General features: G+C 41.5%; 1 protein-coding gene across 2 annotated transcripts in view; it reads right to left on the bottom strand.

Annotated features, from left to right (window-relative positions):
- Window positions 1-25,806, bottom strand: part of ALPK1 (alpha kinase 1) — an 873,475-nt gene that overhangs the window by 683,049 nt on the left and 164,620 nt on the right. For both annotated transcript variants that reach the window (XM_044061550.1, XM_044061549.1), the window contains exon 2: window positions 12,423-12,544. The gene's annotated coding sequence lies outside the window, so the exon portion shown is untranslated. The remainder of the gene's footprint in view (window positions 1-12,422; window positions 12,545-25,806) is intronic.

Raw genomic sequence — 25,806 nt, 5'->3', positions numbered from 1 at the left:
TTATAAGTAAAAAACTAAGAGCTCTCATAAAATCATCCAAGGCAAATTTTGAGAGAAAAATCGCCAAGGACTCTAAAGACAATCATAAGGCCTTCTTTAGCTACGTTAGAAACCTTGGAGGAAACTCCCAGATATGCTCAGAATTAGTTCAAAATGATGTGAAAATTACTGAACCTACACACATTGCCAACATACTGGCTGACAGGTTCAGTGCAAACTTCTTGGCCCCCCAAAAGGAGAGATATCTATTCCAGCGGATTGTAGCCCACCAAACATCTCCAATGCCCAGGTGAGAACTGCCCTCACTAAGGCAAAAAACACAGCATCCATGGGACCGGATGGTGTCCCCGGCTGTGTGCTTCACGAACTCAACGAGGAATTAAACTCACAGTTAGGACAGCTGTTTAATCTTAGCCTCACCTCAGGATACGTACCCAAGGAGTGGCGCACGGCGACTGTGGTCCCACTTCATAAGGGCGGTGCCTCCACAGACCCTGGAAATTACCGCCCCATTAGCTTGACAAGCCTTATCTGCAAAGCCATGGAGAGGATCATAATGGAACTCATAAATAAAGACATAGGGAACTTGCAGACTTTGGATCCAACCCAGTTTGGCTTTGTCAAAGGCAGATCCTGCCTCTTAAACTTGGTTGACTTTTTCGAGACAGTCACCAAGGCCATTGATGAGGGAAAGGCAGTCCGTACAGCCTACCTCGACCTGGCAAAGGCCTTCGACACAATACCCCACTCAGGTATCATCGAAAAACTCATCAGCTTGAATGTAAACCCATACATCACAAGATGGGTTGCAAACTGGCTAAGTGACAGAACCCACAGGGTCAGAGTTGCTGGAGCCATGTCAGACTCAAAGCCTGTCACAAGTGGTGTCCCACAGGGCTCAGTCCTGGGTCCACTCTTGTTCGGCATCTACTTTTCTGAAGTACAAGCAAACACAGGAGGGTTATGGCTGACAAAGTTTGCAGATGACTGCAAACTGGGCACCATAGTCGAAAACACATCTGACACAGATATCCTCCAGAAGGGCCTCACAGAAACGGATAACTGGTGCCAGAGCCATGGCCTGAAGTTAAACGCCAAAAATGCATAGTCATACCCTTCGGGAAAAACAAGGTTACCCCTAGCTACCATATAGGTGGCAATCCACTGAGCACAGAAAAGTCATCAGGGATCTGGGGACCCAGGTTGACAGTAGCCTTTCGTTTGACACTCATGTTGCTAAAGTAGTTAGGAAAACCTTCTATATCGCCCACCTGATCATGAAGGGATTCACATCTAGATCAAGGGAGGTCATCGTCCCCCTGTACTCATCACTCATTAGACCTATGATTGAGTACAATGCCCCGTTCGGAATGTATCTGATCAGACACCTGCTGCAGCTTGAAAGGCCCCAAAAGTTCCTCACCAAAAGGATAAAGGGTCTCAAAAATATGTCTTATGCTGCCCGACTGAAAGAACTCCAGCTCTATTCTCTCTCTTACCGCTTGCTCAGAGGTGACCTGTGCCTGACATATAAGGCCATGTCAAACCCAGATTTGATGAATATGCTTCACCTCAAAAAATCTAGATCCCTCAGAACCACAAGGGCGGGAGACTTAAACCTTGACAGGGTTATAAATAGAACGTGCTGGAGGGACAGATTCATCACCCAGAGACTCTCTATGCTGTGGAACAAAATCCCGGTACATGTGAGGCAGAGCACCTCGCTGGCCTTGTTCAAGGGGAATCTTGACCAATGGATGGGAGATCGCAGATATACCCCAGGGATTACTTCAGTGTCACTGCTTGACAGAGGCACAGCAAAATGATAGGCATAGTTTTTATTCAAACTAAAGGGGTGGCGAAAGCCACATAACTATGGGCTAGGCTTATAAATGCCCTTGGGCAGATAGCCTAGTATGAACCTATGAACCTATAAATCCTAACAATGAATTTTTATCATGGGCCTTTTTATAAAGAATCCATTAACTCTCTGCTGTTCATTTGATTTTGCAGCTGCCTTGGATTCCTTTGGTCTCATGGTGTCCCTCTCTGATTATACATCACTGCATGTTGAACATACTGGACTGTTTTTGTTTTCTCTGCCTCTTCCTAATGTCATCCACACTATGGCTTCACTGACAATTTTAGTGATTTCTAGAAGGTCAGCTTGTTTATCAATGAAGTATTTGACATCTGCCATCACATCCTCCCAATACATATCCATAAGGATACTGAATTCTTTCTCATTTAGCATCTTTAGAAGCACCTACCTCATTTGGTAAATCATATGAATTTAATGAAGTAACAATAAATCCATTAATTTTTTTCATGGCCATAACAGCCTTCACCTCAGTGTCTTTTTGAATGACTGCACAATCTGCCATCATTCAAATGGATAAGGGAAATCTTCCCAGTGTCCTGGCCAAATTTTCCCAAGTCAGTACAACTACTACCTTGGGCCTCCCCTAAGGTTATGCCTGGTGGAACTACCGCTTGTCAAATGAAAAATAAAACAATAACATTATGTCAAAAAAGAAAAAATGAAAACAAATGCAAGTTGGCCCACACATACAATGCAACAAGAAATTTCTCTCCCCAAACTAAGTGAGCTGTGCATCTCAGCTGCTGAAGAGAACCAAAGCCAGTGCCTGCTAATGCTGACGTATATATGCTCTTTGTGCTACCTGTATTAGTACCCTTACAGGCATGAGACCAGCACTGATCTTCCCAAGAATGTGAAACAGTTCTGGAAACTGTCTGGATCAGTGAAAATGGGAAGAAGGCTTAACCCACATGCACTGCTTTTACCACTTACTGACTCTCGTTTCTCTGGTTATAATTATGAATGCAACAGACATAAATATTCCTTCAAACTATTCTTACTACCTCAAAAGTAGACTATTAAGGACACTTTTACTTAAAATAATAATTTTTTATTACTTACACTGTTTACCATAATCTAATACATGTAGGCAGTTTAATACTAGCAACACATGGAGGGTGTATCCCGGACTGATGTTGCTGCAAGCACACGCAGTGGCTGTAAGGGACTCAGCTTTCATACTTGTGCCTCATAACTCCTACGGGTATGCGTGTGGTAACGGATATGTTGCATGTCTCCCTTCAGCATTACTGTTAATTTACTTGTGTATCAAGCAAACATATTGTCTGTGGAGTGAAATAAATGTCATTGCTTCATTTACACAGGCCGATTTATACTAACAAGTCCGTTTTACCTCTAATTATAAACAGGCAAATAAGCAGTACAGTTTTTGACCTCTTATATGTGTGCTTCAGCAATGATGAAATTATGCTCAGTACAACTTTCTCAGCATCTATGTACAACTGCCTACAATTTGAATGTAACCTCAATAATGTTTTACTGGCATCACCAGCAGTTACCATGTCCAACATCCAATGCTAACTTAATGATGAGGAACAAGGTGTCTTTCAGGCTTATGACATATCTAGCTACATCATCTACCTTCCATTTCAGCAGAAAAATCACAATTTTGTCTATAACTGTTTTGCTGTGATATATCACACTTAGTGCATGTGGAGTGAGTATGAAGTAATCTGCAGGCTTTGTGTATTTTGACACCAGTGATCATTTGTTCTTCTAAAGTGAGATGACAAATCCATCAGGCCATAGCAACAATGTTGCCTCTTGTTCTTCCTTGTCACTACAAACCTTTGCTGCAAAAAATCATACTCACCTGCATCACTGACATGATGAATCAAACTGAAGAGGCTGTCTTCATAATCCTCTTTCTGTGGGATCACCCTCAACAAGTAATTTATGTTCCATGTACTCTACCCTGAGACCTGGAGAGTAGATACAGATCAAGAGGGACTCTTCAGGCATTACAGTAAACAGACGTTCACTTTTGATCCCAAATGCAAGCCCACTACTGCAGAATTTAAGGAATTATGCATGAACAATTATGACCTAAAGAAGCAAAGCTCCATCCCTATGCTCCTCCTTCCAACAAGTGTATTTATAAACGTTTTGAACCAACCTGCACCATTCTCCCAAAGATATAGCCCCTATTTACGGTGGTACATCTTTATGCAGTGCTCAATATTAATTAAATGGCAAAATTACTAATTCTCACGTAAATAAACAGCATATAGTACATCCACGTTTTATAAGATTTTTATACACAAATTGCCTTAAGAGCTACAGTAAAAAAGAATCTCATGGGAGACATGCTTATTTTCTTACAATACACTTGTCAGAAGCATGTCCGATGTAAACCAGACCGAATATGACCCGCATTCAGCCAGGGAACAGGATTACTACAAGGTCACACAATGCAACACTAATGCACTTTTACTAAATTTCCTGTTAACAATGATCAATGCTAGACAATTTTAGTTAATGCTACACTGTACTAGTTCTTAACACATCACTATTCTAAGGTTTGTATGTCTCATTTAGTATATAAGCTATTACAAACAATTTCTACTCTTTTCTATTTTTCTTCTTGCCATAAAACAGAAATAATTATTTTATTTTTACAGCACATATATACATGAAGGATGGGAATGAAGTTCTTCCTGCTCTTTAAAATCAACAACGTCAATATAATCACTAACTTGGCATTTTCTGTCCTTTTCACTAAGTATCAATTCTGTTCATGGCACAGGCACAAAGAGATGAGGCTGCAATGACTACCACATCACTTGCCTAGTATTTAAACAAAGGCCATATTTGACAGCTTTTCTGTAAGTATTTCTAATATGTCTGTGATTCACACAGATTAAGAAACATTCTCTGAAGATTTACACAGTACTGTTTTATGTATATTTTATTCCATTTGTTTTATTTACCATTTGACAGAAAAGGTTACAGTCAGAATCCTGTTTTGTAAAACATATTTTCAATCTACTATTTCTCCTTTTAACAAAAATGAAGTTCTAAGATACTGTATTTCAATGTAAGTACATTTCAAATCATTTTGTTCATGAAAGAGAATTTATACTTGCATGTTCCACCATATTATGAATTTCATCCATTCGCAACCTTTTTCCCATTTTTGCTCATGGGGTCATGGTGCTACTTCAACAGTATCAATCATACAGAGCCAAGGTTTACACCACTGGATGGCTAGCCCTGCCACAGTATTTCTTCTATGCCACACACTCGCATGCACACGCACACCCATGGCCAATTTAGAATGTCCAACCCACCTACTGCATGTCTTTGTTATGTGTGAGGAAATTGAAGCACTCAGCAGAAACCCACACAAATATAGGGTGGACATGCAGACTCTGCACAGAAGGCAACCCAGCTGAGAACTGAACCAGAAAACCTCTTGCTGTGAGGTGACAATGTTAGCTGCTGTGCTACTGTGCCACCCTCATGAATTGTTAAATAATCCATTCTTAATTTAGCTTTTTTCCATGTAACATTTAGCTGTTTATCTGGTTACCATCAGTGTTTCTTCAGCAACTGACCAAACAAACATTGTAGAGGTGATATGTGGGTTGATATTATGCATTTCCCAACTCTCTGAAAAAAAAAAAAGAAGTTCTGTACTCACCATAACGTTCCATGTTGGTAGTCCATCTCACCCTTCATTTTTACATGTGGGTTCTGCTCCGACTCGGCCGATTTACAAGCTGGAAGACTTCTGGTTAGCTCATCGCTAAGCAGGTATCTCATGGTGCACCAGTACAATCCCCAGATTTTGTTTGCTGCTCACTAGAATAACAACCATAAAAACAACCAATTCTAAAGGGTCTCCAACCAAGGTCAACCAAATTATTACTTCCAGATCTTCCAGGATGGGGGCAGGAGGGCGGGTTTGTAAAAATGAATGGTGAGATGGACTACCAACATGGAACGTTATGGTGAGTACATAACTTCTTTATGTTAGGTAGTCTGATCTCACCTTCATTTTTACACGTGGGACAGCATCCCTAGCACCTTATTCTTGGGTGGCTCAATGGAAAATACTCTTGAGCACCGTGGAGCCAAAGGATGCTCTACCCCGAGCCAAAGGATGCTCTACCCCTGGATGTCAAATCCAATTTGTAATGTGTAATAAAAGTGTGAGGGGTAGCCCACGTAGCTGCTGCACAAATATTATCAAGTGGCACCCTGGCTTGAAAGGCTGCAGAGGTAGACAGCGGTCTGGTAGAATGAGCCTTGACCCTGTAGGGTAAGGGTTTGCCCTATGAGCTAAAGATAAAGACTATACAACTGGAAATCCAATTAGATAGTGTCATTTTAGAAAGTGGTAAGCCCAATCTAAGAGTCAGAAAAGGAAATGAACAATTTATCTGACTTCCTGAAAGCCTTAGTCCGCTGTAGATAAAAACTTAGTTGTCTATGAACATATAGCTGATGAAAACAGTATTCAGCTGCATTACATTGGTTAGGGTAGAAAACTGGGAGTTCTATTGATTGGTTTAAAGTAGCATTAGAACAAACTTTGGGAACAAAGGAGGGATTAGTATGTAATGACACCCTGTCTTTGTGAAAAATCAAATACGGTGGCTTAATAGACAAGGCCTGAAGCTCTGATACCCGTCTAGCTGATGTGATAGCTACCAAAAACAAGGTCTTCCAAGACAAAAATTTTAGAGGAGATGAATGGGAAGGTTCAAAGGGTGGGGAAATCAATTTGGACAACACAAAATTTAAATCCCAAGAAGCTACTGGTTCTTGCAGAGGTGGTCCCAATAGAGCGGCCCCTTTCAAAAAGGTCTTGCATAGCTTATGAGACATTAAACTGGTATCTGGAAAACCTAAATGAAAATGAGAAATCGCTGCCAACTGTACTCTAATAGTGGCAGCAGACGATCCTTGTTGAAAAAGCTCAGACAGAAAATCCAGAATCACAGGGATAGAAGCAGTGTATGGATCTACATTCATTCTCTGAGCCCAAATAGAACACCTTTTCCATTTACTGCCATACAGCCTCCTAGTTGAAGGTTTATGGGATGACATAAGAATATGTAACACTGAAGATGATACATCATGAAGCCTGACTATGGATGGAAATGGAGCAGCCGCGCTGTCAATTTGAGGGTGTGGATTGATGGGTGTAGCGAACCCGACATGTGAGTCTGGAGCTGGGTGCAGAATCCAAGGATCGTCCAGGAGGAGAGGCTCAAGGAAGGGGAACCAGACCTGACGAGGCCAGTAAGGAGCAATGAGGATCAACTTGCTTCCCAGCCGACTGGCTTTCTGAATCACTTTGGAAATGAGAGGGATTGGAAGAAAAGCATACAGAAGTCCCATAGGCCAATCGTGAGCCAGAACATCTCTGGGAGACTCCCCCGGAAGGAGAATGAGGGAAAAATAGCTGATGCATTTGGTATTGATCGGGCTGGCTAAAAGGTCAGAGCAAGGCTGTCCCCATTTCTGGAAAATCTGATCCACTGTTTCCCATTTCAGAGACCACTCGTGAGGCATTAGGATTGCCCGGCTGAGCTTGTCGGCTATCACGCTGGTCATCCCCTGGAATGTGCATTGCAACCAGAAAGCGCTGGGAAGAATTTGCCCATTCCCAAACTCTCATGGCCTCTCAACAGAGTGGGTAAGATCTGGTACCACCCTGTTTGTTGATATACCAAACCACCGACATGTTGTCTGATTGTATCCCAATTATCCCTAGAGGGAGAAGGTCTTAAAGTGCTTGCAACGCCAGAAGCACTGCCCTCATCTCCAGAACACTGATATGCAGATGAGCCTCGTGATCTTGCCATGTGCCTTGGACAGTCCTGCCGAGATAATGCCCCCCCCCCGCCCGATCTGGGAGGCATCCATGGTCACAGTGGCAACGGGTTGGGCCAAAACAAAGGGGGCACCCGTGATCAGATGATTGGGATCTATCCACCAACGAAGGTCCTTCTTGCATGATTCCATCAGCAGGACAGGATGACTCAGTCGGAGAAATTGGAAGGACCACTGGGGAAAAAAGAAGCCACTGGAGAATTCTCATATGTAACTTGGCTAGTGGTACCAATAGAATTATGGAAACCATAGTCCCAAGGAGCTGATGAACCCACTTTGCTTTGACTTTTTGCAACAGGAGAAAATGTTGAACTTGGGAAATTAAGTTCTGAGCCCATTCGGCAGGGAGACGAGCTGTCATGTTCACTGTGTCTACCTCTGCACCCATAAAAATCACAGATTAAAAGGGCAATAATGCAGAGTTTTTCCAATTTATGGAGATCCCTAACTGAGCACAAAGCCGAATCGTGGCGTCCCTGTTTTGAATGAGTAGATGCCTAGTGGGGGCAGTCAGGAGCCAGTCGTCCAAATACAGAAACACCTGGAATCCCAGACGTCTCAGGTGAGCTGTCACTACTGCCATGCATTTGGTGAACACCCGAGGGGTTGTGGTGAGACCAAAGGGCAGAGCGCGAAACGGATAGTGACTGGCTCCCAGCCGGAAGAGTAGATGGCTTCTGGACGCCTTGTCCATTTTTATGTGGCAATAGGTGTCGGAAGATCCACAGAGCACATCCAAAAGTCTTTCCCTAACAACGGGAGTATAGACTGCAGTGTTACCATCTGAAACTTGTCCTTCTTCACTGATTTGTTCAATCTGCTGAGGTCCAATATTGGCCTCCAATCTCTGGTTTGTTTTGGAACTAAAAAGAACCTAGAGCAAGTTCCGGATCCTATCTGGTCTGCTGGGACGGGCTGGATGACTCTTTTTGCGAGCAACTTGTTGATCTCCACAGTTGCCTGATCCCTGAGATTGGGTGGGACATCGAGGATCCTTCTGGGAACACACGGTGATAGGGAAAAAGGTATGATACAGCCTCTGGTAACAACTCTTTGTACCCACTTGTCTTGGGTGATATTTAGCCAGGCTTCTTGGTACAAAGAAATGCGACCCCCGACCGGCCCCAGAGAAGCGCAGTTGGGCTCCACATCAGGAGCGCTGATAAGGCCGTCCTCAAAAGGAATCACGGCTTTGTTGATATTGTGGACCACCCCTGACTCTAGGGCGATGTCTGCCATTTCCTCTTCCTCTGCCTCTGAGGGAGGATTCACCCTGTGTGTCAGAAAAGACCCTCTGGGACTTCTTGAACCACATTTTACCGCCCCTTTGACCCTTGAGGTATGGTATGGAAGGGACAGTAAAATGCACTCCCACGGTAGAGAGCGTCTTTCCTTCTTGCTCACATCGAGTGAGTGTATCCTTCACCTTGGAAACAAACAATGAGAAACCATCAAATGGGGCATTGGTGAAAGTAGACTTGAACAGTTTTGCAACACTACATAAACGCATCCAGGAGTGGCACCTCAAGGCAACTCCGGAACACACTGCTCTACTCACTCCATCCGCAGCATAAGATATAAGTCGCATGGAGGAGTTAACCACAGAATTTAAGGTGGACAACTGAGTAGAAATTTTGTCAGGAACTCCCTCAGTACATGCACTTTGTATGGAATCTTCTAACTCCTAGAGGAGATCCCTCTGCAACTTCGTGAAGTGCATGAGATAGTTCAACGATCGAAGGGTAAACGCTGCTGAACTAAAAATACGCTTCCCAAATCTGTCCATCTGCCAAGACTCCTTGTTTGGCAGATGAACAGATGGAGAAGGTCTCCGCTAACTCCTTCTTCGTGGCTGCCGCCACCACCATGGCATCTACTGGAACACCCTTGGACAAGAACCCTTTACCAGGAGGGGCAGACAATAACTTATTTGGTCTCCTGGGGACTGACCCCACAGTGTCAGGAGTATCCCACGCCTTTCGACTGACTAGATCCATTAGTTCATCAAAAGGTGGAGACACCCAAGAGGCAGAAGGTTGAGACCTGAAAGCCTTCAGGTACACCGACTCCTCATCAAAAGGGTCAATAGTCGGCCAGTCGCACCTCTGCCTAAGGATCTCTAAAATATCCACAAAGGAGACATCATCAGAGGACGACTTGATGCACCCTTCCGACTCCTCGAAGTCAGTGTCCGATGTCAAAGACTCATCCTGGGAGTCAATATGTTTCCTCTTACATAACCTCTTCCGGGGAGGCTCCTTGGAAGGATATTCTGGGGAAGCCACGGAAGAGTGGGGGCCACCAGCCGATGGCTCCTGAGGCTGCGGGTTTCTGCTGTCTTCAGACAGAGTAGGGGATGAGAATGAAGTGGGTGCTCTCAGGGGAAGAGTGCTGGTGTCAGTGGTAGGTGCGGGAGTATGACACAGCACGCTCCTCATCATCTCAAACACCAACCTCTCCGGCTCAGAAGACCTCCCCTGCTCCGAAGGGACGCGGGTTGGCGCCGGAGCCAGAGCTGTCGGCTCAGAGACCAATGCAGGGTCCGAGCTCACCCTGGCCGAAGCACCGAGAGGAAGGCTCGGAACCAAAGAAGATCGATTCCAACCCTCCCTGTCAGTGCCGACAGGAGAGCTTCGGCCTCTGGACATGAAGGACTGCACCGAGTGTGTCGGAGCTGAACCCGGCTCCAAGGCAGCAACAAGGTGAGTTGGAGCCGGCATTTTCTCCGTTGGCACCAAGCACTCCGGCTCCGAAAGGCCAGTATGGCTCGGAGGAGGACTAGCAGACAAGGGCAAAGCTGGGTCAAGTGGCTCCGGAGCCGACTGGGTCAGAGCCAACAATAATTTTGGCAAGGCAGACGATTTCAGGAGTCTCAGCACTACCCTCTCCACATCTTCTTCTGAAAGGGTCCTGGAAGACCTGGAAGACATAGTTGGGGATCTTGACCTGGGGGGCACTGGAGACCTAATTGTTATGGACACCGGTAGGGAGCTTACAGACCGGCTCAGAGTAGCAGAGTCAACTGCTGTATCAACTGTATCAGAGATCGGTTCTGAAACCTATGTAACCGACTGACACCACCATGATGCTCTCCTTCGGCTCCAAAGGCTGAGGAGTCAAGAAGGCAGATTTTGATTGTCTCGATTGTTTAGGAGGTGGGCCCAAGACACCAGCCGGTGCCGGAGAAGGTCTTTTTGAGGATTTTGATTTCCCAGACTTAGAGGAAGCCGAAGAGCTAGATAGTGCTTCCTCAAAGCATAGTTTCAATAGACCCTTGAGTATGAGTTTGTTCTTCCTCTCCTGTACAACTCTAGGAGAGAAAGAATGGCAGCACAAACACGACTCCTGTAAGTGGATGGCCCCTAGATAGTAGAAACAGCTACCGTGGCCATCCGTTAAGGACATCTTTTGGGAGCATTTCATACACTTTTTGAACCCCAAGGGTTTATGCTCCTTACTTTCTTTAGACATATCTACACACCCACATCCACACACAGTCCAGTGAGACTGAAAGGAGAAAGAGAGAAAGGAAAGGAGGACTAGGTCCTCTAACTAAAACGGGCCTAGCCCTAAGAAGGAAGTACATGAGGACTAGGCCCTCTAACTTAAACGGGCCTAGCCCGGTGTAGTGAACCTGGATCTTCTAACTTAAACAGACCCGAAAGAAAAGCTCAAGCATACAAGAGACACTGTAAATGACACAATAACTTTCTATTCTTAAGAAACAGATAATAAACTTGCAATTCTAGTAACTTTACAAGCGGATTCCCACCAAAAACAAACAATGTCCAAATAGCAGAACACAAACTGCTAACAGTGACCAAAACAGGTCAGAATAACAACCGACAAGACAACAGGAGCCCTTGTTCACTAACAGCGGAAACCGCCAAAAACTCTACCTAAACCAAATAATGCGCAACAGCGCCTAAACTTAACTGACACACAGGATACCAATAAACAACTAGAAAACTAAGTTGCACTGAAAAAAGGCAAGCAAAGCAACTGCCTGATATATTAGCAATACTAAATATACAATAATAAAGCAATGAACATGATACAATATGAAGAATTTTGAAAAACTTAGCCAGAGCCAAGAGAAGCACAACCGAACTCGTCAACGCAGCAAACGAGATCTGGGGATTGTACTGGTGCACCATGGGATACCTGCTTAGCCACAAGCCAACCAGAAGTCTTCCAGCTTGTAAATCGTCTGAGTCGGAGCTGATCCCCATATGTAAAAATGAAGGTGAGATCGGACTACCTAACATCACAGTCTTAACAAGCCTTCATAAATCTGTTGATGGATAATATGTTCATCAGCTAAATGCTTAGCTACTGCAAATCAAGAACATTTTCTCATGGGATGCAGTAGCTGGCATTAGTATTCACATGATTTGTGTATGTGAGTACCTACATTATGACAAATAGCCCACACTCATACGCTTTGTCCAACAGATCATCTGAAAAACAGTAGGGAATTGTTAATTTAATTTCTTTGTTGACTCATACATCTTAATTAAGCTACCCAAAAATCTGATCACAAATATTGCCTTATATTTCCACTGCAAATCAACATTTAGGACCAGAAAATACTTATTCCTTAGTAGCGGGGGGTGGGGCAAAGCTGTATAGCGGATTTCAGAACAATTAATCATACATGGATATAATACTGTACCTTGTGTTTATTTCTTCCCACTGGTTCGCAGCTGCTTACAGCCAGATGTCAGGATACTTATATCAATAACAGCCAGACACACTGTGACATCATGAAGACAGTTTTTTTTTTTTTTAGCCAGCCTGTAGTGGGACAACAGAAATATAAATCAAACAGCATATGGACAAAAAAAAAAAAAAAACAACAAAGCTGCCAACTCTAAATTTGTGAAATAGCTATCATATCAGTAATAAGGAACATCATGATTTGGACCATGCCAAGACAGTCTATTCCTATCTTTTAAGCCATTTCATATTTGACAAATTGGGGGAATAAAACAATATGTCTGTCATGCAAACTATTATGACACAACACTATTCAAGCAACCGGTTAGAAACCAGTCCTAATTTTATATATGTATACATATACATACTTTAATTGTTTATTTAATTGTTTTGCAGGCAGGAAAGACCAGTAAATAATTTATTTTTCAGAGGTATACTAGAAGTTTTAAGAAAGCTAAAAAGTAGTTTACACAGAGGAAGCTAGCATACGCTTTACAGGTGTGGGAAGGCAAACCGTTTCTGTTGAACCTACCACACTCATTCAGAGTGCACTGTTCTAAAATGTGTTATACAGAAAACTAATTACACTGCACGATAACACTCAAAGGCACACCACATATCCTGTAACAGTGACACTTCTCTTGACAATGAAAACATCTGCAAAATTTCATTCATTTTTTCTCATTCTCTCATGCTCAAAAGGGCACTTCAGTACCACCAATATCAGTATATCTTCTTCAAGTAATACAAACTCCACAACTGCACTTACAGTCCAGGTACTGCACAAAGGCATTCCTCCTCCTCCAAATACTTCATAAGTAGGGATTAATATGTACTTGGTGGTTCTCTACAAGTCAACAAGCCAAGCCCAGTAAAAAGCTGTACTTTGGTTTGCACACGTTCAAAGCACTCTGCCTCTATATGTAACTATGTTCTCTGCACAAGCTGACACACAAGTGACTATACAGATGTAGTTCACGCATAGCCTTATCGTCTGTGACCAAGCAAACAAACAATAGTTCGCACAAAACCAGAACGTTTGTGTTTTCAAGAGGAGACGGTGTCAATTCATTACTCTAAGAACCACAGCATACAACGTTTTCCATTCCCTGTCACTAGTATGAACCATTCATATACTCACACAGACACCACTTACACCAGTACAATGTTACTCCAGTCACACATTCATTCCTAAAAGCAGAAGTGAATTAAAAAAGTTGGACAAAATTAGGACTGAAGGTGGAATTACAGTTGTGTTGGTGTAGTGCTTTGCAAGTATCCTGACACAGTTAAAAGTATGATGGAGAAAATATGTACCCGGTATTGAGACAACAATGACTTTGCGATTAGTGAAGGGGTACTAAATGATTTATGTAATGCTTTAATTCCCTACTTTAACAGATGTTTACGAGAAAAACCTTAAAAGCCCTCAATGTTTTTTTTTTTTAAATAAACCATTTATCTAATTTTAGTAGAATGATTTTGGCACATTTTATGCCACCATGAATCCAATCCTCTTCAGTAACCAACAACAACAGTTACCTTAAACATTGCTACCACCGTGGCCACCTTTCAGCACTTTCTCAGGCTACAACACTGCAAACACATGGATAATGGTAGGCTGTGCTGTGTGAACATTTTATCCATGTTTTTGTGATGCTGCTATATGCTTCCTGCTAGACTGCAAAAGGCGAATGGTATCAGCTTTTGGATACTGTACAGTATTGATGCCGAGACAGGTTTATAGGTAGTCACTAGACATGCAGACCAGGAGACCATTGAGAAGTGTAAACCAAAGTTTCAAATGCCCTAAAGCACTATCTGGTTAACTGACTTGCTCAAAGTCACAGAGTTGACAAATGAAGGCTAACAGAATCAAACCCTGCACCACAGCAAGTAGCTTGTTAACAGCTCATAGTCTTAACCTTCAATCTAACTTTCAGACTTAAAATGGAGACATTGTATTAGCCTACTCTAGATTTCTGCATTGTGGTGTACTATGCTGGATGCCATCTGTTGTATTTTTCCAGCTAGCATGACTATCTGGATGTCTTGGCTGTATGCCTCCTGGACAGTGCACAGCCAGCTTCCTTTGCTACTCTGTACTGTGTAGTCCAATTCCTCTGTACATTGTGACACCCAAACATGCTGTGCCATACTGTTTGGAGTGCCTTCATGGCTTGTACAACAGTTCCGGTAGGATTTCTGCATTTTGATGCAAGATTACTATCACCCATTCTGCTCTGGCTGTCTCAGAATTTAACTTAACATCTTAGATGCTTGTGAACTGTAATCTGTCTGTTTGGTTTCCTATGGCTCTGTTACACAAACAAAAAAAAATTTGATCTAGATGATAAGAAAATCATTTAGCAAGCCAGGAGTTGGAGGATTCAGCTTGGATAGGTGTGACTGAGCGCTGAGGGGGACAGATTGCCGTTACAGCAGACAGCATGAACAGTGGAGATGTGAGTGTATCCACTATGAAGCACATCCCTGCTGTTGCTGCCAAGATCTCTACAAGCATCAGTTTTTTGGTACTGTGAGGCACATCAATTAAACTTAAAGATGAGGATTAGGGATACAGTAAAAATCCAATTCACCACACATATTGATCATATAACCCATCAAGTTCTAGGACAACTCAAAGTGAACTGTAAATAATCCAATCTACCCACCCAAGAAGAAAGAAGGTCCAAAGCAATCCAAATGTTACTGCTCAAGGTAGAATGTTGCTTACCAGCTGTACCCTAAACTCAGTATAGAATACACACACACACACACACACACACACACACACACACACGCGCGCGCACAGACACACACGCACAGACACACACACGCACACACACACACACACACGCACACACGCACACACACGCACACACACACACACACACACACACACACACACACACACACACACACACACACACACACACACACACACACAATACAGGTAGCAGTTAACACATTTTATTGATTCATAAGCTTTGCAAACCTCAGAGAACAACACTCAAGCTGGTACACTGCTGTTTCTGTCCTCACCTATCCTCAAAAACTAAGACATAGTGATACCAGTTACTCACTTCATTCAAACACAGATGACTCCACCACACCTGTAAGATTTCCATGGGTTTCTATCACGTCATCAAACTTTTACAAGTTCGAACCACATATGGTCGAGACCATATGTTCGAATTTGTAAAGGTTTGAGCGTGTGAATGTAAATCTCCATAGGCAGAGGTTTCCATTCACTTCAATGTGGTGCCATCTTGGAGTTTGTATATTTAAGTAGCGGGGGGTACGGGGGGCTTGCCCCCCTGCTTACAACAGTTTATTTTGTTGTCCGTTGTGTTTTTTTTTAGTTATTCGAAGTTATTTAACTTCGAACATAATGGTTCGACCATTAGGTGTTCAAAGTTACGTAACTTTGACTATGTGATACAGGCCCGACTTCCATTCATCAAACATATAGGTGAAAGGGCTTGCTCTTGGTTTGTGAAATTCTCTACCACAAGAGATCAGACAAATTAGTGATCTCTAGCAATTTAAAGAGACGTTAATACACTACCTAAATGAGAAATACATATGCATATGTTTTGATAAAGGATAACTAAACACATAGCAGCATTATACAAATACATAGAGTATTGGAATCTTCTTTTGACTGTCAGTACTGCACAGGCAGATATTTACAATGAACATGTTCATTTCATGCTATTTGTATGTAACAAAGTTTAAAAGTATAAATGTTTGCAATATTTAAACTTACTGTACCCTGCAATGTGTTTTACTGTATGTTAAGTGTTATTTGTTTAATGCTGTTGTCATTGTCAAACTGACCTGAGTCACTAAAAATGATATACAGACCAGTTCACATATTCAGTTAACAAAGAAAGGATATTAATAAGCAAATAAACAAGAGAAAAACACAAATAAGTAAAGTAAGCCGCTGTCTAAATGTCAGTCTTCTGCAACCAACTCTCACCTAAAGATGGTAGATCTGATGGTTGCCAGACAAAGGTGAGACAAAGGATAAAAACAGGACAGAACAAGAACAATCTGCATTTTGGTGAGATGAGACAACTGCCAGAATACTGACCATAAACTCTTCATACATTTTTCCTTCTACAGGCACATATACCACTGTTATTGCTACATTATGCACAACCTACAAGTTGATCAACACATCTCTTCTAAACTGTCTTACAGTTTCAGTAAGTAAATTAATAAAAACATTTTTTTATATTAAACACATTTTATTTCCAAAGAGCTTTCCTTTGCAGGTATAAATGAAATATGTTTCCTCAATCTCTGCAATGACTTCTTAATTGAGGGTGAACACAAACAGATTCAGTTTTAACATTTGTTCAGACTTAAGAATTAAAAAACTGTTTTAGCTCAGATAAATGGGCAGTTAAATTCAGACAGAACAGCAGCCAGTGACCAACAACAAACTTCAAAGCCACTGATCAGCAGGGAAAACTGTTGAGCTGAGTAGGAGTAATGAGTGAAATGCTCTGGCAGGGACTAATCTGCTCTCATTTCTAGTCTGTACACTGCGTATAACAGCAGCTAACACCCACAAAGCTTTGTTAGTCCTAATGAGGAGTGGAAAGCCCTTTCTCTGATGAATATGCATGATCCCTCAGAGTCTGTGGAACCAAGCCCAAAGACCAGCTCTAACCAAGACAAATGCGTTAGGATGAATGCACTGAAATGCTATTAACTAATGAAAGCTCACGCTTTAAACATAAAGCACCCTCCAAACTTCTGCCAAAAACTTTTCACTGGGCCCTTTTTTCCTTGAAAGCAAACATGATTAACTTTGTGTGCATGTGCGTGTGTGCGTGTAATCTAGTTTTGCATGTTAATCTATAAACAAATGTTGTTTGTTCTGCATTCTGCATTTCTGAAATCATTTTCATTATAATCTTCATGACCATAGTTTTGTTTACAAATGACGCCAGTAATGTGGAAACCGTAAAGTGAGAGGAGAATAAAATGAAATAAGGTCAGCAGTTGGAGGCTAGAAGGCACTGACAAGTTAAGCACAGATAGAAACTACAATGAGCCAGCCTAATAAAACTTTTTGCACATACACAAGACTGCCAACCCTCCCCCAAAAGTGGATTAAACTGGGACATCCCTGTACCTCTGTGCACCACCTGCACTTGCCAATATCAGGACAACAATGAAACTAATCAGAAAGCTTCTAACAACACATTCCTTTGTGTGGTCCTTTCTGGTATGGCTACAACGAAAGAAGCCAACAGTTTATATAGCACAACAAATCAGGCTATTTTATACAACTGTATCATTTTTGCAAGTTTAAAGTTTTTTGAATCATTAAAAATATAAACCTCACACTCTTACATCATTACTATTATCCCTCTCACATAGGCAGACAGACAGACAGACACACACACACACACACACACACACACACACACACACACACACACACACACACACACACACACACACAGAACTTCTGGTCCCCTGAATTATAATAAGACAGGATAAGAGCTTACATATTCCAATTATCTTAAAAATCTGAATGGTTGGTGACTTAAAGAAAAGCCCTAGGGACAGTGCAATACAGTACAATGACCAAGTGAGAGAGACAATGTCCTCAGAACCCATCTGTTTGTCAGGCTGGGACAGAACTTGCAGTATGACCCTTTTGTATCAAAAAGGCAAACTAGATGTTTCTGGAATCTTACAAATACTCTTCCTCTTATATTTTTGAGAAGGTACATTAAAATCAGCACTGAATGTCAAGATATACTTTGATTGCTTTATCTATGCTAAGAATGTAATACAGTTATACAACCAGACATACATGAATGTTGAAGTTGATGTTCTGTACACTGCATTGCCCACCAACCAAACCTTTTGTGCTATGCATGCAACACTTTCCATTCTACCCATTGGGTATTACGAAATTACTGTAACATGAACTGTAGTTTATAAAATGATGCCTTAGGTTGCAGCTAATTCATTCCAACATATTACCAAACTATCCGAGCAAACTGTCCTAATTTTCGAACACTCTTTCCATGAAGAAATAATTCCTTCTGTCCCTCAAAATCAACTTTCTTGCCAGATGTCCATCTGTGCAGGTGGCCACCAGAGTCCAGAAATGTGGTTCATATTACTGGCAGGGTGGGAAGGGAGGTTAAGATGACATGGCTGGCAACCAGTTTTCCTATCCCAGGATGAGGGGTCAAAGGAAACCTCTGGCTGTGCAATCTCAGGAGGAGAGTAGAAGCCTTCCAGGTGGTCGAGTACAGGGAGTAGTACAACAATGTGATGTCACTGCACATACCACTTCATAAGCCAGGGATTTTCATGGGTTCTTTATACATGAAGACTCCTAGTGATGTGTTCTTTTGGATACCTCTCCACCTGGGTATTAATAATGTGTATCATAAGGCTGACTCACAGAGTTTTCTGGGGGGTCCACATGGTGATAGGGTCCCATTATGGGTAGCCTGGTGAGGAACAACTGGAGGATTCAGGGTGTGTGGGGACAGTAACTGGGGCAACAAGTGGAAGGCTAAGCAAGATTGGTAGGGAGAAGTAGAAAAAATCTTGCCAATTAATAGTTAAGACCCTTTCCTGTAGCCTTGAAATACACTATATCTTAAATGTCAATCAACACCCAAACCCAATATCTGCTAGATAAATCTAATTACGTTATACAATGGGGCAACACAGCCAGTGATCTAAAAAGGAATTGTAAATGGGATCTATTGAGATTCCGGTAAGACTTTGACATAGTACTGCATAAAGAGGTACCAAATAAAATGTAAATACTGGGAATGGCCCACAGGGTGATAGTTTCGGTACAACTCTGTGTAAAGTTTGTTCAGATAAAATGATGGTCAACAGCTAGGCTCCACATGGTTTAGTACTCAAACCAGACATTTTCAATCTCTGTAAAACTGTAAAAGGTCTGAAATGAAATACATGCCCCTTAACTGATGAACTAATGCTATGCAACAGGGCAGCTAAACAAGAAAGCAAATAAATAAATAAATAAGAAAATGGATTTGGCAAGTTTGGATGATGGGTTTAAAACACTAAAACATGACAGCTTAAATGCAGAATTGCCATCCACATAAAATAAAGTTCATCCCTATCCATTTTCAAGTGCAACTTAGATCTACAGATAAGAAACAGAATATTTGCCCCAGAACTGCCTCCTGCACTACTAATGGACAGATGCAGCTCCTAAATGCTTTATTCCATGCATGGGTCATCTCAAGTTATGTATGGTATGATCCCAATTATTCTCAGAGTAATTTTACAACGATGTGACTCCTTGTATTGTACACCACTGATTTGTATTGTAGATCTCAGACTTGTATTGTACTCCACATGACTGTTTGTTATCTGTTCAATTTCTATTCAATCTATACATGTTGTAAAGAGGAGCTTTTCTCCCTGGGCCTCCGTTGAAAACGGGCCTTCTGGCCCAGCCAGACACTCCTGGTAAACAAGTGTAAATTTAATGAATGAATTAATTCATTCATTCATAATATATAATTATCGACCATGGAATGGGTAAAGCCAATATATAACCAAATGGGATATGTTATTTTGAGCATAAAAAGGGAAACTAGCTAGGCTTAAAATGGTCTGCAAGGGAGTTAGCCTATTACTTACCTATAAACCTATGATACACCTTGGTAGTATAACCAGTGAAAAGGAGTGAACAACTCAAAGGGAAGCAGTATTACAAAGAAAGCTAGAAAGGGTTCTGGGAAAACATATATCAGGTGATATGACAGTAGGCAAATAGAATGTGAAAGCAACAAAGACAGCAGGAACAATAACGGCATCATCAATAGGAAACAATTTAATATCATCTTTACTTATTGAGAGTGGGTAAGAGGCCAGGTAAAAGGTTGTATAAAGTTCCTGGAGGCCTCATTTTCACCAAGATACAGAGAATAGAAGCAGAATAAAGAATGTATGATCATCAACAGAAGCAATATAAACAAACCGAAAAAATCCACGGAAGGAAGAAATGCTTTTGGATTTTTTCGGCAAGGAAGAAACGCTTTCAGATTTTTTCGGCAAGGAAGAAACACTTTTGGATTTTTTCGAAAAGGAAGAAACGCTTTTGGATTTTTTCGGCTTGCCACTTTCTGTTTTGTTTGTCGACACCAGTTTTCTGTTTTTTTGCATTAGTTTGTTCAATATAAACAAACAGTACTACAGCTTAATCTGTAGTCTTAAAGAAAAAATGCAGAAGAAGATATCTCATAAATATTAAAGTATTTCAAAGTAAGTTATAGAATCCAATGTAGTACAGTCCTTTCACTAAAAAATGATAGAAAAAGAGGACACCGTCTAAAGACACAAGGTGAAACATCTCAAGGGAGATATGAAGTAAGTATTCATCTACAGAAAAGATGGTAAACACAAAAACCTTCTTGAAGTAGTGGCAGCATCAAAATAGTGACACAGTTTATGAACATACAGGAGAGACATAAGGCAAACTGCATGCTATAGTGCAGCGAGATGACTAGCCATGCAACTGTATTAATCATTTTAGTAGAATACCTGTTTTGTCTCACAGTGTAATTTCATTGTGTTGAGATTATGGAACTTTGGGAGTAAGAATTTTGCCTCCTTATGCCTCAGGTTATGTCACCTTAAAATTAGTATGTTTACAAAAGTGTGTGTGTGTGTGTGTGTGTGTGGTGCAGCCCCTCCCCCAATGAAACACATATATTGCTGTTTTGTTTGAAGTCAACATTTTCTGTTTTTTAATTTATTTTTTACGATCTCTTCCTGAGTGATGTAACTTAGTTTAGTATGTTTCTATGAATCTGAAGAAAAAAAGTGAAAATTAGTTATAAACGGGTTACAGTTTCTCTAGAAAGAAGGTTAGCAGTTAGATTGGGGGGGGGTCAATTAGTCCTTATCTACCATCAAAGCATGTAGTTCAACATTACATGTATACACAACTTGAGACAGTCCTTCCTCAGCTCTGCAGTTCAGCTGCATGTAAACCATTTTAGATGCCCACCATTGGGTCACGTCTACACAGCTGCTGTCCTACTTATTTGAGGGATACAGATAAGTACAAGAATATGTAAAGACTCTCCCATAATCACTGATGAATTAAGGTCATGTTGTTCCATGCACATTGATCTCACCTAAACTTGACACCAAACTGCCATCAGGGACCTCTGGCCATATCACATCGTATAAGCAACTCCTGTATCCTTTTGTTCTGAAAACTACTGAAAACCAAACAATGATTTCCTTTCACACAGAAATTCCCCCCACCTACCAATCAACTGTCACAACACATTTTGTTGTCTTCTTTAGAATATATGTCTTCTGTGGAGGAAGCCCAGTAGAACAAGTTTATTCCCTTCATTAGTTTTGCCAGTATGATGCAATGAGAGTGTGAGGTTGTTCTACCCAACATGATGTTCAATAAAAATGTCCCATAAAGATAGCTATTGTAATACAGAAATACAGAGAAATACAGGGAAATACAATCAGATCTCTGATCATAACCTGATTATTACGTGTTTGAGACATGGATGACAAGAAATTCTCCCTCTGCACGACAGTCCATCAACAGACACTGGGAAATACAGACCCATAAATCTGACTAATCTCATATGCAAAGCCATGGAAAGAATTATCATGCATGTGAGCAATAATGACAGGGGAAAGCTTCAGACACTGGATCCAACCCATTTAGGCTTTGTCCCAGTCAGATCATGTCAGACAGTCAGCTGGCTCTGAGAAAGGACCCAGGAAGTGAGGGTAGGGGAGACCACCTCCACATAGAGGCCAGTCTCTCTGTGCCTGGTCAGCTCCTTTTTGGCATCTTTGTCTCGGAAGTCAAGGCCAATGTTAAGGGCCACCGGCTGACCAAGTTAGCAGATGACTGCAAACTAGGATCAGTCATAGAAACCCCCAAGACACTAACATTCTCCAGGAAGAAGTGACACAGACAGATGACTGGTGCTAAAGCCATTGCTTAAAACTCAATGCCAAGAAATGCATAACAGTTCCCCCTGGGAAGGGAAGTCGGACACCCTAGGAAACTACCGCACTGATAACACACCCCTAAGAGTGGACCCTGTAGTCATGGTTTAAGGATGCATGTGGATAGTAACCTCACTTTTGACCAACGTGTCTAAGGTAGTAAGGTATTTATTCTGTGCTGCTCAACTTAAACAAGTGCTAGGTCCAAGGAGGTCATCATTCCTCTGTATTCGACCCTTATCAGACCCTTCATTGAGTACAATGCCCCTTTCGGTATTTACCTGAAAAGGTACATGCAGCAACTGGAATGTCCACAGAGGTTCCTCACAAGAAGGATACAAGGTGTAAACAACAATTCCTATGAAGATTGCCTAAAAAGGCTTATCTTTATACTCTGTTTCCCACAGATTGTTGAAAGGCGATCTGTGCCTGGCATACAAGGCATCCTTGGATCCCCCTCTAATGTATCTTTTTCACATTCGTAAAACCAGTAGCATCAGAACTACTCGATCTAGGTGTATGAATCTTGCTTGTGACATAAACAGGACAAGTTGGAGGGACAGATATGTGTCTCAAAGAATTCCTTTCACTGAAACAGGCTTCCCATACATGTGAAGCACAGGCCTTCCCTAGCCCAGCTCAAGTGCAACCTGGACCAGCAGATGGGAAATCGGAAATTCACACCAGGTCTAGCACTGATGTCTCTAACAGACAGAGGCAGTCTGTAAATCATAATCTCTCTTACATATACACCTTAAAATAACCTACAAGACGCAAAAGAACTTGCAGGATATATTTAAGATGCCTGACTAGGCATATAAAGGCTCCAATGGTCATTAGCCTAGCATACTCATATGAACCTAATAAATTAAATCAAATAACTGTGACAATTGCAGGGAAGAGTTCATGAGCCCTAAAGATGAGAGTTTACGTAAGAGTTTCTGGTGGGAGACAGTATCAAAAGGATTTGATTAGTCTAGGAAGATGGTGGAGATTAGCATATCAAAAGCTTTTAATACAGTCTCCCACTAGAAATATTTACGCAAACTCTCATTCTTAGGGCTCATAAACTTTTCACTGTAATGACACCATAGCTGCATCTCAGAGCACTGTGAAATGGAAAATGATTTCTCTGCCTTCTTGCCTATAACTATTGATGTCTCACAAGGATCTATACTATGCCCCACACTTTTTAAAATTTTCAGTGATGACCTCTACACTACTATAAAAATGTTACCCTAGTTGAATATACTGATAACTTGATAAAGTCCCAGACCTTAAGAAAAAAATCATTCTTATTGACTGAAACATGGCTAAATAATTCACAACTAGTACTAAACCATAAAAAAACTAAATTACTGTTCTTTACCCCAAAACAGCAGAATTCATGATCATCTCTGGCAAAAACACTGAGACAGAACAAATAAACCATAAAAAATTCATAAGTGATCAGATGAAATGTTACCAACATGCATAGCATGTTGTTAAAAAAAAAACTCATCAAAATGGTTACAGGGGGAGTGGCCAAGATGCCAGTCTGATAGCAGCAGAAATCCATAGCTCTACTTAGATTTTAATATCCTAACAGGAAATATACTTTAAATTTTAGAAAAATCTAACTAAAAGTTAGATTAACATAGACTCTAATATTTTCTAAAAATTAACTAATAGTCAAGAGAATTTTTTAATTATTCCTGTCAAGAAGTTTTCTACTGGAGATCTCAAGATGAGCAACTCGAAGAACCCCACACCAGGAGAGTGCAGCGAATAAAGAACTACATCTGATAATAACAAACATCCAAGAACTGTCACTAAAAATGGACAAATTTGAAAACAAAATGGATATTATCAAACAAGAACGCAGTAAAAAACTGGAACTTCTAAATGGAATAGTAAAAAAAACAATTTGAACAGATTCTTGCCTTAGAGGAAACAGTAACTGACCTAGATACTAGAGTGACAGAAAATGAACATCACAATGAATTTCTTCTGAAACAACACACCAGAATGACTGAGAAGCTGGAAGACCTTGAAAGTAGATCAAGGAGGAATAACATAAGAATATATGGAATTCCTGAGAAAGAAGAGGGTGCTAACATGATTCATAGGTTTATAGGTAGGTACTAGACTATCGGCCCTGGGGCCTATACAAGTCCAACCAAAAAGGTACCCTGGCTTTTGCAACCCAAGAAAATTATTTTCCTGTGCCACTGTCGAGCAGAGCCACAGAGGTGATCCCCGGGGTGAATTTCCTATTTCCCATCCAATCATCAAGATTTTTCTTGAAGAGTGCTAATGAGGAGCTTTGTTTGATATAGATAGGTAGTTTATTCCAGAGTATGGGAAGTCTCTGGGACAGGAATCTATCCCTCCGTCATGTTCTGTTTATTGTGGTGACAAGGTTTATGCCCCTAGAGCGTGTAGCTCGGAGGGATTGGGATTTTTTTAAGTGGAGCATGTCCAACAGCTCTGGGTTTGACATAACTTTGTATGTTAGGCAGAGATCACCTCTGAGTAGGCGATATGCGATGGAGTAAAGCTGGAGTTTTTTGAGACAGTCTGCGTAGGGCATCTGTTTGAGGCCGGTAATCTTCTTTGTGAGGTATTTATGCGGCCTTTCCCGTTGTTGTAGATGTCTTGTGAGGTACACACCAAAAGGGGCATTGTACACTATAATGGGTCTAATGAGTGATGAGTAGTGGGGAACAATGACCTCTTTTTCTGGATGAGAAACCTTTTGTGATGAGGTGTGCCACATAGAAGGATTTCCTGACTACTGTGGCAATGTGATTATCAAAGGAGAGACTACTGTCCACCAGTGTCCCAAGGTCTCTTATCACGCTTTCGGTGTTAAGTATACTACCGCCTATGTTGTAGTTCATGGGTACAGAGTTTTTACGAAAGGGGATGACAGTGCACTTTTTGGCACTGAGCTTGAGGCCATGGCTTTGACACCAGGCATCTGTCTCAGTGAGGCCCTTTTGTAGGATGTCCACATCGTTAGGAGTTTCGATTATGGCTCCTAGTTTGCAGTCATCTGCAAACTTCGTTAGCCAAAGATCTTCTGTGTTAGCCTGTACTTCAGAGAAGTAGATACTAAACAGGAGAGGACCCAGGACTGAACCCTGTGGTACGCCACTTGTCACTGGTCTGAAGTCAGATTTGGAGTCTGCTACTTTCACAGTGTGGGTTCTGAGAGTGAGCCAGTTGGCAACCCATCTTGTGACATAGGGATTTATATCTAGTTTAGTGAGTTTATCTATAATTCCAGAGTGGGGGATGGTGTCGAAAGCCTTGGAAAGATCTAGATAGGC

Source organism: Protopterus annectens, chromosome 2.part0 (genome assembly GCF_019279795.1).
Source record: "Protopterus annectens isolate FY-2018-M chromosome 2.part0, PAN1.0, whole genome shotgun sequence".
In the NCBI taxonomy this organism is placed as follows: domain Eukaryota; kingdom Metazoa; phylum Chordata; order Ceratodontiformes; family Protopteridae; genus Protopterus; species Protopterus annectens.
This window is presented reverse-complemented; position numbering and strand designations above follow the sequence as displayed.